Source organism: Thermobia domestica, chromosome 9 (genome assembly GCF_964235325.1).
Source record: "Thermobia domestica chromosome 9, izTheDome1.hap1.1, whole genome shotgun sequence".
In the NCBI taxonomy this organism is placed as follows: domain Eukaryota; kingdom Metazoa; phylum Arthropoda; class Insecta; order Zygentoma; family Lepismatidae; genus Thermobia; species Thermobia domestica.
The window spans coordinates 17256109-17267401 of record NC_137462.1 but is presented as its reverse complement, the minus strand read 5'-3'; the positions used below and the strand labels follow the sequence as shown (position 1 = coordinate 17267401).

At 37.7% G+C, this 11293-nt stretch overlaps 1 pseudogene; it reads left to right on the top strand.

The window, feature by feature from the left end:
* Positions 1-2621: 2621 nt before the first annotated feature.
* Positions 2622-3287, top strand: LOC145660748 (macro domain-containing protein lmo2759 pseudogene; annotated as a pseudogene).
* The last annotated feature ends 8006 nt before the right edge of the window (positions 3288-11293 follow it).

Genomic DNA, 11293 nt, shown 5'->3' with positions numbered 1-11293 from the left:
AACGATTCGTGAGCAGACGTCTCCATGGAACCACCCTATTCTTTTAGTGAAAAAACGCAATGGACAGTTCAGATTTGTATCAGATTTGCGCCATCTCAATGGGCAATCTCTCCCCTCGAACTTTGCGACGCCATCGATTGATGACTTGCTTGCTCGCATGGCGGGACGTCTTCTTTACACTTCTAGTGACATGAAACAGGGATTCTTCCAAATTCCAATCACAAAAGAGAGTCAGGAGTGTACAGGATTCTCCGTACCAGGTGCTTCGAGTTATGTTTACCAAGTTCTGCCTATGGGCCATGTGTCCTCGGCAGCTGCTTTGAATAGATTAGTGAAATTGACTCTCGCAGGCGTCCCGAGTTCGAATATAATGTATTACATTGACGATTTTTATGTAGTGGCCTCTACTGTGGACGAGATGATGCACTGGTGCACCATCCTCTTCCAAAAACTTCGAGAACGTGGGTTAAAATTGTCACCCGAGAAGACGAAAATAGCACATCACTCTATGGTGGTTTTAGGCCATAAACTTTCGAAATATGGTTTACAGATCTCTGACCGGATGCTGGACACGATCAAGGACTACCAACGCCCAAGGACAAAGAAGAACTTGAAGAGTTTTCTCGGTGTTTGTTCTTTCCTGAGAATGTATGTCAAGGACTTTGCCCAGATAGCGCACCCTTTACAGAAATTGATGAGGCGTGACGAGGAATTTACTTGGGGTTCCGAACAGCAGCAATCCTTCGAAGCATTAAAAAATGCGATTTTGGAGAGTCCAACTTTAATGGCCTACAAGCCTGAAAGAGAGCTGCACATTTTTACAGATGCTTGCAAGAAAGGTTTGGCCTGTGTAGCCAAACAACCAGCTACAGATGAGCCGGATGCTGAATTGGTGCAAATTGCGTATGCGAGCAGAGCAGTTGCTCCATCGGAGAAGAATTTGTCCGTCTACCATTTGGAACTTTTAGCCCTTCTCTACGCTTTACGCTCCTTTCGTTACTTTATCCTCGGACGTCATTTTCATCTTCACACTGATTCGAAGGCTATCACATTTCTTCGCCATAGTAAGAACTTGACAGGGAAACTCGCTCGTTGGTTGTCAGAGATTGATTCTCATGACTTTACGATTTCTCATGTTGCTGGTTCCGAGAATTTAGAAGCAGACGCCATCAGCCGCTTTGTAAAACATCGAAGAGACGAGGAGGACGAAGAAGCGAGTGCCTCAGACCCAAGGATCTTCATGATCGAGGACTTGGATAGCATTGACATTAAGAAGGAGCAGAGGAATGACGGATTTCTGAGTAAAGTCATTGCGTATTTGGAGGATAGACCCGACAAAGACCCGGAGTATGAGAGGAGAGCATCGCATTTTGCCCTGCGTAAGAACATCCTGTATAAAGTTAACAAGACGCCATTGGGAAAAGTTTTTCTATTAGCAGTGCCCACCAAGTTAAGGGATGTAGTATTCGAGAAGGCCCATTCAGAGAAATTAGGTGCCAATCACGCTGGTTTCAGTAAGACGTATAACCTCCTAGTGAAATCTGTTTATTTTGTAAACATGAAGAAATTCGTTTATGAAAAATGCAAAGAATGCATTAGCTGTCAAGTATTGAAAAAGCGTAGTGGCAAACCTTACGGAAGTCTGCAGACACACACCTGTGTTCCACCCTTCTATAGAGTGTATGTTGACTTAGGAGGAGTGTACCCCTGTAATAATATCTTACGACACAAGTTTCTCATTGTTGTCGTGGATGAAGGGACACGATTCTGTATCACTGGATCTTTACCAGATGCTTCAGCGGCTTCCGTTAGTTCTTTTCTATACGAGAACATTATTCTGAAATATGGACTAGTAACAGAGATCGCATGTGACCGCGGAGCAGCTTTCACTAGTGCTGTGTTTAAAGAGCTTTGTCACATCCTAGGAACACAGATACACTTTGCAGATGTACAAGGGCATTACGGTATCGGAACAGTTGAAGTCGTAATCCGGCATATAGAACAGCAATTGAAGTTAGCTTTGGACAAATATGATCAGTCGAATTGGATAGAATTACTTCCACAGGTTACGTTCTCGTACAACGTGACTTGTAACTTGAGTATGGGTTTTAGTCCTTTCGAAGCCCTTCATGGATATTCCCCACGGCTATTACACTCTGCTATATTAGCAACGCAATGTCAGTTTTCTGAGAATCAAGACAGAATTAAGCAACTTCAGTACATAAGGGACAAGGCCCAGGAAAACTTGTACAATAGACATCTGACTTCTGTAAAGTCACATAATAAGAAGAGGGAGCAGCAGACATTTAACAAGGGTCAACTTGTGTGGATCTATGATGCGACGAAACGGAAAGGTGACTGTAGTGCATTCTCTGGAAAATATTTTGGACCAGGACAAATAGTATCCCGTAAGCATGACAATAGTTACTATGTAAAATACCGAACTCCCCGAGGTCAAAAAGATTGATTCTATAGCGATTGACAGGTTAAAAAAGTATTATCCTCCTCCAGAAGGACTGCCTAAAAATTTACGTAAATTAGAAACATCTGAGATTGATGTAGTAGGAGAGGGAGTACCGGATAAAAATGTCCAGGAAGTGGATAAGGTAAATTCCTTCTTGATGGAATTCCAAGATCCGGATAACGAAACGCAATTAGAATCGTTGTTTATAAGGAAAGTTGTTTTCATGTCCGATCTACCATCTTGGGATCAGGTGGGTCCGAAAACAAGTTCAGTGGAAGGTTTGGAGAGACCTAAGTTTGCCGTCAACCACGACATTAATAAGAAAGTTGCGTTTTATTACGGTTCAATCACGACGTTAGCTGGTGATTGTATAGTAAACTCGTCCAATTCCTTTCTAGAGCCACGAGGAGGCGTGGACAAAGCAATTCGAAGTCTTGCAGGAGAAGAAATGCAAGACGAGTGTCGTAAAATATCCCACCTTTCCCAGGGTAACGTATGCATTACACAGGGTTACAATCTACCCGTGGATTTTGTGATTCATGTTAGCGCACCTGATGATCGAAATCCTAAGAAGTTAAAAATGTGTTACGAAAAAACGTTGCAATTAGCAGTAGACAACGATATAACATCCATTGCGTTCCCCAACATCTCTACAGGAGTTTTTGGTTTTCCTAAAGCAGATGCTTGTCGCATTGCTTTACAGACAGTACGTCTTTTCCTGGAAGAACATCTTGACTCTATCGAAAGAATAGTGTTCGTGCAGTATGACAAAGAGAATCAAAAAATCTATGAACAACTTATGCACCTCTATTTTCCTATATAAAATAGCCGAAAGAAAAAAGTATTAGTATGTTACTGGTTAATTGACTTAGAGCTATCTTAACGCTAGCAATATATTTAGAATATGGGAAAGGATATAGTTATTCATCATCAGTGCTATGCAGTTTTCTTTTGCTCTCGTCATCATATCCGTCTCCTATTATCATTTTTTGGGAATTTTAGATTCTCCACTTACCTAGAAAAAGAAAAGAGAAACATTGAAATAAGTAACGCAATTTAACAATAACATACTTAGGCTAGCAGAGATAATAATCAATAGAACATGTGAAAATTCTAAATTTCTCATTATATTTAATTTGTGTTTCAGATAACCTATTTTGTTTTAAGCTGCATTATCCTGTCTTTCTCTTTCCCGCATGTGACGTCTAATAACACCGAGTTCCAAATAACATCTGGTTTATTTTTCCGTAAACTCCCTAATGTTATTTTGTACCAACACTCTTTACCGATATCTTTTAATTTGACATTTTCCTTTCGGCATGATGTTAAGGTTTCTTCTCTTTTTGAATCTCTGCTTTGCAACGAAAATGACACTCTAGCTCCAGATGTCTGCGAAGCTGCGAAAGACCTACATAATCTGCAAGTCCATATTAACGATTATTTTTAAAGCCTCCAAATCCACGATTTCATCGATTATCAACCAGATCGCCGCGTGCACTGCTAGGGTTCATTGGGAAAGCATTGAATTGGTGTTGTGACGTAGCTGACAGTTCATCTATTGATTCGATAAACAAGAAGGAATTTCATTTGGAACAGACAGTACTGGGTTTACAAAAACAATTGTTGAAAAACAATTTATATATTCAGAACACAACTTCAGAATTTTTAAGTTTTCAAGATCAGATACAGGATAATTTTCATAAAATTAGAAACTTTTCGGCAAGAATATTGGATCAAGAACATGATCTGGGAGATCATCTTAATAAGCTTGCAAATCGAGTACATAAAGAGGTCATTTCGTTCATTCAAGAATTTTATTCGATTTCAACGCAGTTTGTACAGTTTCTACAAATTTTTAAATATGATCTGACAATTCAAATGTGTACAGATGCTAGGCTGAACCCTAATATAATTCCTTATAAAGTGTTGCACGCACATTTATCTGAATTTGAGAATATCATTTTGAAAAATGGATATAAGTTAGCCATAGATAAGTCGTTATTGGAGATGTATTATTCAATTAATGTTTTGACTTGTTCAATCACCGACACATACATTTACCTACAGATGAAAATTCCGATCGTTGAAATACAGCCTTCGTTTGAGTTATATGATGTGCAGCCACTTCCGTTTGCTGTATACAACCAAACTTGTACCGTTGATATCCAACCTTTAGTTATGGTAGTTCAAGATAAAAAAGATCTTATACCAATAATAGGAACAAGCCTACTTGCTTGTCATTATAGCCAATCAAAGTTATGTAAGATACCTACACACACTGTGACACGATCTCGTTTAATAAATTGTGCTCACGCAGCTTTCGTTGCCAGTACAGTCAGGGAAATATTACACAATTGTGACCATACGTGCTATGATTCGAAAGAGGCACAGATTATAGACATTGGATCGCATGAGTTTGTTTTAACACACCCGCCAGAATTTCTAACTTTGAAGACTAGAGAAAATGTGTCAACTATTCGAGTTCCAGAAGAAGCCAGATTATACGGAGCCCTTAAAATTCGAATACCATGCAATACTAAATTAATTGTGGAGAGAAATCTTTTCGTCAGATCGGATTTTCCGTGTCTCGACAATGATCTTACAGAACCTGTATTTTTACATCTTTTTCCGAGCCAGCTAGTCTCTAATGATCTGATGCTATTACGATCTACGTATAAAGGGAATGAATTTTTTAATGTTTCATCTTTACTTAACGATGTTTGGAGTTCTTCCATCCGGCATATGAATATATCAGCATTTACGATAATTGACCAGACGCCCATTAAGATGCCTATCTATAAGCATGAATATTTTATACCAGGAATTATTATTATTTGGAATATTATCATCACTCTTCTACTTATTTATTTGCTAAGGGAACATGGGATTTTCAATTTTATATGGTTTTGTAGAAAATGTAGTGCGTCTACGGAATTCTCTTTGCAAGAATTGAGCTATTTTTTAGACATTGTGCAAACCGTTATTGCAATTGTAAGTCTAATTTTGCTCTATAGAGTAATGAAAAGTTTAATGAAAAAAATTGGTGATGATACGCCACTGCAGACGAAGAATTTTGAAAATAAATGTAACGAGAGGTCTGAAGAAAGAGATCAAGAACCTGAAGTGACCCCAGAAAAGTTCACCACTTCGAACAGAAATGAGGATGCACATTCAGTGTCAGAATTGAGTTTACCTCCTCCTCCGGAAGAATTGATAGTTAGTGACGGAAGTTTTGGTACAGAGATCATAGTGCCGCCTTTTACCGTCTTGGAATTAACGAATTCTAACGTAAAATCTTCGTACATTTCCAACTATATAGTGTATTCTTAAAAGTGGATACGGAAACTGAGATGTAGAGCAATTCACGCAACTTGTGAAACAGCATCTAGAAGAAGATATTAGAACGTATATACGCACGACCATATAAAATTGAGAATCATTACCGCACATACCTATTTTTATGAATTTAGAGACCTTTTGCCCCCCCCAACTTTTATTTCCAACATAATTTTACTAACACAATCGAGTATTGGGCGATAAAACCCAATCCAACCTCTAGTTACCTTAAGTTCCCAACCTAATCAGGAAATGGGTTAGGTTTATGTTGGAAATAATGATCCCCCCCCGAAATTAGAGTTTTGTCATTATCATAAATAGTTGTATGATTCAAGAGTTTGGGCACTACGTTTATCGTTTTACTTATGTGTATTTATATCTGCTCGAGTTTTTCTCTTCTTTTTCTACCCCCCCTTCCTAGATCCTATCTACATTAATTTACCGGTTCTTGTATTTACCCTTGCACATTCATGGTCGTCGCAATCTTTAAGCCCATAATACCTTGCGTTTACTGGCATCAACGCTCAGCCGCCATCTTAGAAATTTTTCTTTTAATTTTTTCCCACCATTATATTTTCATGTTTTTCTCTCTTTTTACCCACCACACTTCTGCTGTATATTTTGATAACTCTTCCTCGTTATATTTCAATCACCCTGTACCAAATGAACCCTAATTTTAAATCTTAACATTTCAAATTTGCACCCCCCTCATGGTCCTACTCACATCCATAACCTCCTTATTCTTAACAATTATACCCCTTCAACCCGCACAGTACGCAGCTTGTTTGAAGCCAAGAAGATTCCACAACTTTATGAAGAGAAGAAGTGGACACCAGTTCTTCTCCATACTGCAATTTGGATGGACCCGAACCAAGAACTTCTCGATATGACAACACTTAGCGTCAGACCCGCCCACCAGTTTTAACTATAATCTTCAGTTTTCTCACCTGATTTATCAGCCAATACGTCAGCTCCATAACCATGCTTATATTCTTTATTTTATTTTTTATTTTTTGTTTTCTCCGACTCACAAACACCAAAGCAAAAGTAAACGAAACATATCATTATTCCTCCACTCTAAAGAAGATGGACGATTCTTCAAGATGGCTGTCAGCGTCATTTCCCCCCTCCCTCTCAGACAACGGATGTCAAGAAGTTTGATTAGTGCTGCCAACTTGTGGCCACCTTGCCAGTGATTCTTCTCAAACTACAAGGCCACGTACATTCCAAGAATTGTCTTATCTTCAGAACACTGACCCAGTGAAGTTGTTCAATTCTGCTGACCAAGGTGTTATTCAAGTTCACTAAACAATTACACGTGCTTTTCCATATGTTTTGTTGACATCAAGTGTCATTAGCTACATTCGAAACATAGAATGTTATTCAGTGCTTTATGTGTTTATGTGCAGTGTTTGGTTAACGATTTATTGATTATCGTCGATTTCTTTTGTGTGAGATTTATTTTCCTCTTTTTTTTTTTTTTTTTTTTTTTAAAAATGAGATACTGAAAAACTGATATTCAGTAATTTTTTTCCTTGTTTTTGTTTGTTGCTACAGTGTACTTCATGTATTTTATTTATCGTATACTGACGTTAATCAAAACAATATATACAGTCTATTTTCAAAATAGTGGTGACGACGATGCGTGTTTTCTTTAAAACCGCATGTCTAAGTTTAGCGGTGGGAGTGTGAAGAGACTAATATTTATTGACTTTCGTTGATCTCCCACAAAATCATTTATTCTTTAAGACTTATCTTCGGTGTTGTGAGATTATTCTTTTTTTTCTTTTTTTTTCTAATTTCATAAAGCCATCTCTTATGTGTCGAAGAACGCTAGTTATTCGGATGTCTTAGTTTATGAAATTCATGTATGTCTGAGAATTTAGTCTACGTTTCTCTTCCGTAATTTTGTGTTTTCGTGGCTAAATCGTGGAAGTGTTTGTTTATGTTATATAATGTATTATGTCAATGTGTATTTTATGTAATAAAGCTGAGAGAGCTACTTTCCCAACTATCTGTCCATCTCTGACGTCATGAGTACCTGTTGGGACGAAAACATCTCATCTACACGTGTCTGGAGTCAGCAGGATTACCAGAAGATGTTGGTCTTTAAATACTCCCTCCATCCCGGAAACAGGGAGTCACACGGAGCCTTTGGAGAGACACGGAGCCTTCGAAGTCTCACGGAACCTTTGGAGTCGCTTGGAGACTTTGGAGTCGGTCATCGAGGACTATAGTCGCGAAGTTATCAAAAGACAGTCAACGGAGTCGGTCCGGGGAGTGCACGGCAGTCAATCGAGCACTTCGGGAGTAATTTGGAAAACAAACCGAACATTTTATAATTCGGTACCCGACATATTGAACACCAGGCGAACAACAATAGGAAGCCCAGCAGAGAAGATGAAGCTACAGGTACTGTGACGTCAGTTTTCTTCCTTTCTCTTCCTCAATTCTCTCCTACCCTCACTCTCTCCAGAAAAAGCTAAAATTCTTATTTTCATTTCTTTTAAAATCAGACGGGTGTCGTCCGGTCCCAGGACTCGTTCTACCCTTGAGAAATATCCCAAGAATCTCACTTTGACGACACAGCTTTCTTTGAAAATACTTTTCAAATTAAGCACCCGTAAAACATGTTCGTCGTGAAGAACACTGTCCGTGGGTTATCTTGTGATATTTTTGTTTCACTTCACATCCTTATATCAGCCTAAAGTGTATAGTTGTAGGACGTACACTGAGAACAGAAATGTATATGGTGTATGCAAAATCGTAAGTTACATTTGTAAATCCTGCAGTTTTTGAACTTAACGTACAGTAAACGTATAACTAAAAACGCATGTTTGTTAAGGTGGATCACCACTCGGTAGTCAGTACATATTTTAGCTCGTTCCCTTAACTAGTGCGCAATGAAACGTTACATATAACTATTGTACTATAAGATAAAGTTATGTTTCAGCTACAACACAAGACAGTGGTTCATTTGGTTGTTTCTTCTGATATCAAAAAAGATAACAAATAAAAGAAAATATTTGATTCGTTTTACAATGAGCACACAAGATGGCACTTGATGTTAGATCTTACAAGAACTACTCAATTTTATGAAATATTTATTTGAACGTGTAAAGTACTTTAAAGTAACAATCTTATTACAAAATAAATATATTGGTTGACCGTTTTTCGTGTTATGTTTCACATTTTATTTAGATATTAATTTACATTTAAGAAAAATAGATTCTGAGAAGAAACTTGCGCAAAACGCGATAATGCGTTGTTGGCAAATTTGTACGTTTAATTCTTGGATTCTAGCGTTGCAGTTCGAGAAGCGGAACTTTGCTGTGAATTGCGGTGAGGGTCGAAAACTAATTTCTCCAGTAAGTGTCCGAGCAAAATCCCATGATTACTTCCTTTATTATCTGGCATCAGTAAACACTCGACCCTACATGGCAACGCCGCAATATTCAAGCAGTGTTTATCATAGCACCGAGAACACCTAGTAATCCACATTAATAATCTGTAAGTGTTCTATCTGAACGTACTTTCCGTATGAAACAATATAGGCGGTCAGGATCTCACATACAAATGAACGTACATGAGATATAGCTGACGAAGGTAACATACATGTATGTATGTAATACAAGGCAGACTGTTAGATACCAGTCATCCTGCAACGGCATGATGTAATACCTAAGGACAGTGCGCATATAGCATACGGATAACGTATACTCGGTATTGATTTCTGTAGTAAGCAAGAAGATTCCGTATATTTGTACAATATACCGCTGTCCGGAGAACGGATTTTTTTCAGTGTACGTACTAGACAGGTAATCTTAATGCGTCTCTTATTCTTCTATGTAACCAAATGGAATGCTAGTGAATGTTTTCTTTTAAAAGAAAGAAACAACACTTCATTAAACAAAGATTTTCTGCTTCAATAAACGATCAGTAAAGTTGGATATTAGTAAATTGATTATTTGTGTAAAATGTGTGCATTCTGCAAGCTTTGTACTATTAATTTGCATCTTACAAGGGAGGGTTACGAAGTTGCTGCGCTGAGATCCAAACGAGGCAATTATGTTCGTATTTGTCTTGTTGTGACTAGACGAAACCCAAAGTTATACGTGCTACCGGGCGGGATATCGAGAATTACAACATATTTTGCAATGTAAAAGCTACAAAAAAATTACCTGGCAAAATAGTTTGAGCCGAGTCATTTGTTCGGAAACGGTTGGGTAAATGGGAAAACTCAGCGAACACCTATCCCATCATTTTTAAGACATGCTTTCTGGGGTAAAAAGTTTGCCTCAGGACCCCCGCAGGGTCCCAGACGAGGTCCAACTCAAAATTTTCAAATGGCAAGTAGTGTTGTAAAATTTCAGGAAATTTTGAACTCGTTGGTAAAAAACAGATTTTTCCGGTTTCTTTCCGAGAAAATTGGGAGAATATCAAAAATCTTTGTATTAGGTTAATTTTACTGCAATGAAACAGTAATGGAACTATTTTTTCCGAACGCGTGAGAATTTTAAGTTGAGAAATTTCAATATTGCGAATATTTAAAAAAGAAGCATTTAAAAATAAAACTTCTGTAATTATTCTTCAAAATTAATAGTCTGTACTCATTTCCTTTATGTTTTTTTAGATGTTTATTCGTGGTTGTGCCTTTTGCCGTTGCATACCCATCTACCATCATGAACCGTTTCTGTTGCAACGAATAGGGCTGAGTTCTTAATTTGCTCTTTGATCTAGTGAAAGTTTGTTAATTTTAACCAAATTACTACTTAAAAGAGAGAGCAGTAGGCAAATTTCACTAACACTACTGACTAAAACATATAATTACTATTATTTAATATTCTAATATAGACTTTTATGTACAAAAGTTTGTATATAAACAAATACCTGCTTTATTGTGCGACAAGTTATCTAGGTATATAAAAATTAAAGTGACTATATTCGTAACTTAACAAGTCTTAAACCACCACACCGATCTACATAAAATTTTCAACATAGATGAGGTTCCGACCTGGGATGGATTTTATCATTTCACTTTGAAGGTGCAACTTGGAGGATTGAAAGGGGAATATACAGGATGGTTCAAAAGTAGGTATACAGTACCGAACTGATCAGCTCATTGCATTTAATATCATTTCTTATTGTTATTCATCAGGTAGACTTAGTTCCTTTATTGTTTGTTCTTAATGTTTTTTTACTTAAATCTTAAGCTCGGAACAGCCAAAGCAAATAAACCCATAAACTACAATGTTATACTTGATCAATGCGTGGGTGTATCTCTACTTTTCGGCCACCCTATATATTGAAAGTGGTCGATATTAGTGTCGAATCCATAGTTGTCGGGGTTGCTGAGATGAAGAACGACACTTCCGATGCCGTTTAAATCCGAATTAATCCTAAGTAATCCTAAAGGGAAGGGTAACATGTAAAAGTAATTAAGAATGACCGAAACTAGTGTCGAATTCATAGTTTTTGGGGATCCGTAAGTTA